The sequence below is a fragment of the Topomyia yanbarensis genome, chromosome 3 (assembly GCF_030247195.1).
Source record: "Topomyia yanbarensis strain Yona2022 chromosome 3, ASM3024719v1, whole genome shotgun sequence".
NCBI classification, from domain to species: Eukaryota; Metazoa; Arthropoda; class Insecta; order Diptera; family Culicidae; genus Topomyia; species Topomyia yanbarensis.
The window spans coordinates 52,584,341-52,591,099 of record NC_080672.1 but is presented as its reverse complement, the minus strand read 5'-3'; the positions used below and the strand labels follow the sequence as shown (position 1 = coordinate 52,591,099).

Here is a 6,759-nt window from a genome sequence, read left to right as displayed (position 1 = left end):
GTCGCGTCGTGACGTGATTTTCGTTCTCGGGACACGCGCGTGTGTGTAATTTAGCGGATCGTCGCGGATCCGAGCGCTTTCGTGAAACTGGCTGTGGGAATCGCCCCAGGAGTTGCGGATGTTTTCGAAAGGGGATTAACATTGGCCCGCCCTACTTGCTAGGTTGATGCTGGTCGAGTACGGGATCTAGCTGTGTCGGTCATGTGCTAGGAAACGCGTGGAATTTGATAGGTCGTCTCTGAAAACCAAAAAAAAAACTCTAGTGGCAGGAAAATTCATTAGTGTTTACTCTCGGAAAGTTGCCGCTCGCAGTATGTTTGAACCTGCTAGCTGCTCAAGGATGTGGTAGTCGTTTCTGTGGGGTGGTTAGGTCTTGAATATTAGAAAAAGGGCAACCCAATCGTGTGTCTCTGTTAGCGGTTGGTTCCCGGTCACCACGTAATTCGATTAGCACCCCTCAAGGGGAGCCGTGAACATGAAATGTTATGAATAAAGATTTTTCCTTGAATCCTGGGTGTTTGTGAAAATTTCGGTTTTATGGGAGATCACGGTGCGTGTGCTGCTGAAATTGAGCGGTGTATTTATGATGGTTTTTTGTGCCCGCGGAAAGTAGAGTAGGCTATTGTACTGTGTTGCCGCGGAAACTGCTGAAGTGAAATGTCGAAAAGGGCAAATTTTTACTCGAATACGTGAATGAAAAGAAAGGCATAAAATTCAAACCATCAACTCCCGTCCCCGCGAGGCGAAATGATTCCCCAGCAACGACAGACGAAACCAACGAATTGTGTCGACCAACTTCTCGGGTACTGAATTTTCGAATTATTTCAGAGCCAAATATTTTTAGCTCGTTCTCCTTGGGGCGGTTGTTTTTCGCGAAGATAATTTACATGCCATTGGAATGAATAAGTAAAACCGAAATAAAAATGGTAATATCATCAGCGTAAACAGAGCCAACAGTGCGAGTGGATATTGGCCTGTTAGCAGCCCTACAAGCTTTGAGGTGGAACTTACAAGCATCAGAAGCGAAATTGAAAACGACTCTTGCCCCTCGCAATTCCTGTGTGGAGGAAACCGGCCAGCCGAATCCGAGTCGGATCGTGAGAAATTGTGAATGAGGAGCAAAGCTGTGTGCGGTCGTCCTCCAGGGTGAGATAAAGTTTTACTTACCGTGTTACGCTCGGAATTAGGAGTGTGACCTCTTTGCGTTCCATTACGTATTCCGAGATCCATTCCCCATACCTCTCGCTCGGCGTGGAACGTGGTGTGCAGCGAGAGTGATGAAAATTGTTTTACGGTCAGTTCGCAATTACCGCTACGAAGAATAGATCAAACCACCTTCGTTACCAGTGCTAAAGGATAAAGGATTATACGGAACCGAAAGGTGTATTTACAGGTGTGTAAGGATGATAAATTGAGGAGTTTATTATTGGATGTAAATTCGATATCGTTCTTCACCGAAAGGTTATGATGATGGTGGTGGTGGCCGTATAATGGCGATGTTATCGATTTAGGCAGCTCAACAACGAGAAGTGAAGTGAATCTGAAAAAGGCTTTCGCTCGGCACAGGAAGCTAACAGCAGTGGGGGAAAAGTTTTTTTTCTACCAAATTTCTCGAAAGTGAAACCATCCGTACCGGAAGGGATTTGGCTGTCTGCTACACAGCCCGTAGCCGGTATTTTCGGACACACGGACGTGAATCCTCTCTTGGGACTGTTGCAAAACACACACAAAAAAAATTAAGAACGAGAGTAAACAACAATTCGAAGTCACTAGCTGGAACGAGCAGAGAAAGGTTTGATATTTTTCGATTCATTGATTTTTATTCTTTGTGAGGGGCTGCCAGTTGGGGAGATCGTTCATGTCCGTTCTGTATCCGATATAATTTGGGTCAACGGAAGGGATGAAGGGGTTAGCGCTGCTGGATTGCTAAGAGTTTCATTATGCGCTAGCTGAGTGTGCTCTTATTGAGTCTAAAAGGGATTTTTTACTTGATTTGGAAATTTCAACTATCGTAGCTGATGGGTTGAATTGGTTGAGATGATAGCAGTCTGTTTGTGATGCAAATTGATATACCTATCAAATTGGATAGGATTCCTAATTTGATTTTCACAACGTTCAAATTTTTTACAAAACAGGATGTAAACGACCTTGTATCAATGTATTACCTAGTTAAACATGATTGGAAATCGGGATCGATGATTGTTTTACTTTCAATGGAATGTAATTTGAATCGAAATGATAGGCTCTATTTAAGCTCGTATGTAGGCAATCGAAAATACACGGAAAACATCTGTTCATAAATTCATGAAAAAAAATACAATTTTGCCAAATTAATCGTTTACGAAAATCATGTCCAAGTTCCTTAAATAATGAATAATTCACTTCAAGTTCACTTCAAAAAATGCAAGGCGTTACGCTCAAACGTTTGGTTTCTGTGGTTGTGTCCTGGACATGATTTTTTTATCAATATAGTTCATAATTAGGCGAATACACTGATTTGTATTAATTTGATCGACGTTTGAACCTTCAATTTTCTGCCAGAGTAATTATATTCATGTTCATGATTTTGGAAGCTTTGCCACAATATTCGTGATTTCTGATTATCGTGATATTTTATTCATGAGTTTACTGACGGATTTCTACGTAGCGTAACGTGACATTATGAAGTGGATCATGCAAGCGTAGCCGATCGGCAGTATGTTTTGGTTTGGTGAACTATTTCACGAGCATGATCTATGATTCTTTAATGTATTGTTGCCGCTCAGAACCGTTTTGATTATCTTTCCGGACATTACTGAATCTTATCGAAGCCACGGCCATCTTAAGACCACTTGGGGCCCCTGGACACTACGGAGCTGAGTGGCCCACATAATTGAACCGGTATAAAATGCTGTAGTGTAGGATGATAAAAAATGGCCCCCGGCATCACGAGTCATTTCTTCTTCATGCAACCCTGAGAATTGTTTTCCAAATTTGAACCAATCAGTCAACTATGTAAGATTACAACTCTGTACAAAGGCTCAGGGATTTTAAAAGAGAAATCTATAAAGAAAATATGGAGAAATTTGGATGTTGTGATTTGAACAAATTGTAAATCAATGAAATAGACAAATGGAAAACTTGAAAAAGTGGACACAATTCAGAAGCGAATAGTTAAAAAAAAAGAAATGTAAAAAAAGAAGATAATGAAAAAAAATAATAACAAAAATGAAAAAAAAATTAATCAATTCAATTCTTGTGAATTGGAAAGTAAAATACGTTCATAGACTAAAAAAAATTAACAACGCAAAATAAAAAGCAAGATGGACAACGATTCACTGAATATTTCAAAATAGCATGCCAAGAACAAAGAAGTGGAAAAAGAAATTTGAAAAAGACAGGAAATGACGAACAGAAAAATAAATGCCAAAGTAGGTTGAGTGAAAAAATTAAGAAGTAGAAATAAGGAAAATTTATAAAAAAAACAAAAGAATAATTGAAAAAATTAATAAAGCGAAATAAAAATAAATACGACGGAAAAAACTATAAAGAAGAGTCAGAAATTAATTGCGAAAAAAACGAAAAATTGCGTTATGGGGCAATAATGGGACAAAAAATGAGATGCATTATAAAAATTAAAAAAAAAACTTGTATGTATACAAAAATGAAAATATGAAGAAAACATGAAAAGGTACAATTTGAACAAATAAAACAAACAGGCCAATAAAAAAAGTGGAATATTTTAATATGTGAAGCAGTATAATCAATGGAGTAGACACATAAAATTTGTCAATTATTATATATAATGGGATAATACATTAAGACAGCTAAATGAAAAGTGTGAAAAGCAACATAAAGCAGCTAATAATAAAAAAAAGATAAAATTAAAAAGTAACCAGGAGAACCAAATAAAAATATATTATATAAAAAAAAATAGGAAGGAAAAATGAAATGGAAAAATAAAAGATATTTTGAAAATGTAGAAAACAGACTAAACATTGAGAGAACTGAACAAAATTAGGAAGTAGTAAGGAAAGGAAATAAAAAAACTAGTCAAATTTAGGAGCAAAAAATCGTACGTTCAGGAAGCGAAAATCATTAAGCCTCAAATTCTCACGCTCCTGAAGATGTTAAGATTTTGGAACAGACAATTATTATCATCTCTTTATGATTTTCTAATAAATTTTGGACCACCAGACAAGAAAGTCACTGCTATTTGCGCTTTCGAGTTTTGGATCTTATTTTTTCATTTTTCGGGGCTGTAGACCGTGTGGTGTCCGACGGGTTAAAATATTTTGCCACTATTCCAGCCAAGAATTACACCACTGGGAACCTGCTCCTATGTCGTATGAGGCGACAAACAACATGCTAGGAGTTCCTAGCTATTGCTCCGTACCGAAGACTGAACGGACCTTACGGTTTTGATTCATAGCCTTTATCCATTCTGTGTTAAGTGAATCACTGATAGTTAGCTTTTCTGATTCGCTATTTCCGATTGTGTACCAATATTGAAGTCTAATTCTATACTAAGTAACGGCATATATTAATATCCAAGCTCTTCTACGTCAAGTTATAACTTTCAAAGCTTTGGTTAAAAACCGTATTAAAAAAAATTCATGCAGCAAATTTATTAAATTGACCTAAGACAAAGCTGTCGAATTGCACAAAATGTTTTTGTGTGGCAAGCGAACTGTAGATGTGTCAAAAGAAGCCAGTTTTTTTTATCAAATCTGGAATCATCTACCAACAAATCTACATTGACAAATCGTCGCTGTTGTGCTATCTTATTACAAGCGCCATTTTGCACATTTCGTGAAAAACGAAAAACGATTTGAAATTGAATATCTTGAAACTTATAAATGGTAGAAACAACTCATAGAAGACAATTGATGCTTCTATCTGATCTGTATTAGTCTCTAAAATATTACGAAGATCAATTAACTATATTGAGAGGTTTTATTAAAAATGTAAACATAAGTCGCACTAACACGTGTCATAGGTGTGTATTGATGACACAATTTGTATGACGTGTCATAATTGTACATGGAAAATTTTCTATACAAATAATTTATTAACTTTTATTGATATCTTCGGCTCTATTGCCTCTAGAAACAATCGGTGAGAGGCATTTTAAGGAAATTGGTCCAGGAATCTAGAAAAAATAGTATTTTTTGGTTACAGTGTTGCCAAATATGCAATATTTTTAATTTAAAGCTAAAACTGATTTTTTTGGAAATTCGTATATTTTTATTTTGAAAATTATTATTCCATTGTGTTCTTCATAAATTTGTACATATAAAAACATCTAAAACTTCTCTATTACTTGAGCCAGTCTCAAGATACAGTGATTTGAAGCAAAAAACTGACAATTTCTCATTATTTTTCTCGTTATACCTCAGTAGTTGAGCAGAATTTCAAAATTCTAAAAACGCAATTCTGTAGAGAATTTTCAGTTTAATAATATGACATATCTAACTCAGTTTTCCCTCAAAATGGTGTTTGTCATCAGATAGCACAACAGCGACGAAATACCTCCAAAAGTGACTTCTTGAGATCTCAAGAAGGTCTGACACTAGCTTTATACTACTTTTGCATTCCTAAACAGTGGTAAACATTTCAACACTCCAGAACTTCACTGTAGGGCCATCGGAAGCTAATACTTCATAAAATCGCACCCCTGGTCCTCTCCTCAAAATCATCCAGTGCAGTACTCTGCGTCACTATTTCGAGTTCGAACCGCTCATATTGTAGTCGGTCTTTGCCAGTATTGCTCTTTTCCTGTCCATTCTTCTCCTGGGCCGCTGATGGATCAAGAGGCCTTGTCGTTGTGTTTATTATATTTACTACGCATAATATACATGTCGTTTGCAATTTGGCGTTTAACCCAATTATGGAAACGTGTCTGATAGGGAGAGTGAAGATGCCAACATGTCATTAACATTTCGCAGTGAATTTCTTCACATTAATTTGGGATATCTTTTGTACTTTTTGTACGCTTACTTTGTACTGCCAGTTTTGGAAATGATCATTGAAGTGTTAATAACAAGCAATACTCCTGATACGGCTGGTCGCAGTTCAAATTGCTCGTTTCGAGTTCACGGAAATTAATTGCGAGCGATTTCGTACATATTACTGAGATCAAATGGTCGGCGTTAAGTCAGACCGGACTAAGTGACAAAATATTGATTTCGAGAAAAACGAGTTCAAAGTTTGAATCGCAGCATCATTTACATACATTGGAAATTATTTTTTTGCCATAATTCTTGTTTATTGTTACATATTTCAAATCTGGCAAAAGTCAAATATAGCTGACGATATTCTTTATCCAGCGCTATCATTATCTCATTTTTGATGTTTTGCGGCTTAGTCCGGTCTGACTTAACACCGACCAAATAGTCCTTAACTTCGTCATTTGGTTTTTTAAGGAACATTTTTAATCTGGCTTTTCAAGCGAATGTACAAATATACATACATTTTCAAATGGCCTAGACTTTTCTTTCCTTATTCAAAACTAGCTAATACCCATCGCGCGTTGCTGCGACACTCTGCGAAAAGGAGGAAAACACAATTTGTTCCAAAGCGCCATCTGGCGGGCAGATAATCTCCAACTAATAGCACACAAACACGCCCCATACCAAATACCTACTGTGTGCAAATTTTTACGGAAATCGGTTAAGCCGTTTGGGAGTCTATAAATCATATACATACAAACGTTGACTTTTATATATATAGAAGAAGAAGATAGAAGATATACGAAACTAAGCTTTTTTTGTCTTCTAA

The 6,759-nt window shown here is 36.7% G+C and overlaps 1 protein-coding gene across 5 annotated transcripts in view; it reads left to right on the top strand.

The window, feature by feature from the left end:
* LOC131688707 (neuroligin-1-like) overlaps positions 1-6,759 on the top strand; it is a 757,193-nt gene continuing 750,434 nt past the window's right edge. For 4 of the 5 annotated variants that reach the window (XM_058973159.1, XM_058973160.1, XM_058973156.1 and 1 more), the window contains exon 1: positions 1-1,792. The gene's annotated coding sequence lies outside the window, so the exon portion shown is untranslated. The remainder of the gene's footprint in view (positions 1,793-6,759) is intronic. The other variant, XM_058973158.1, reaches the window with a different exon arrangement.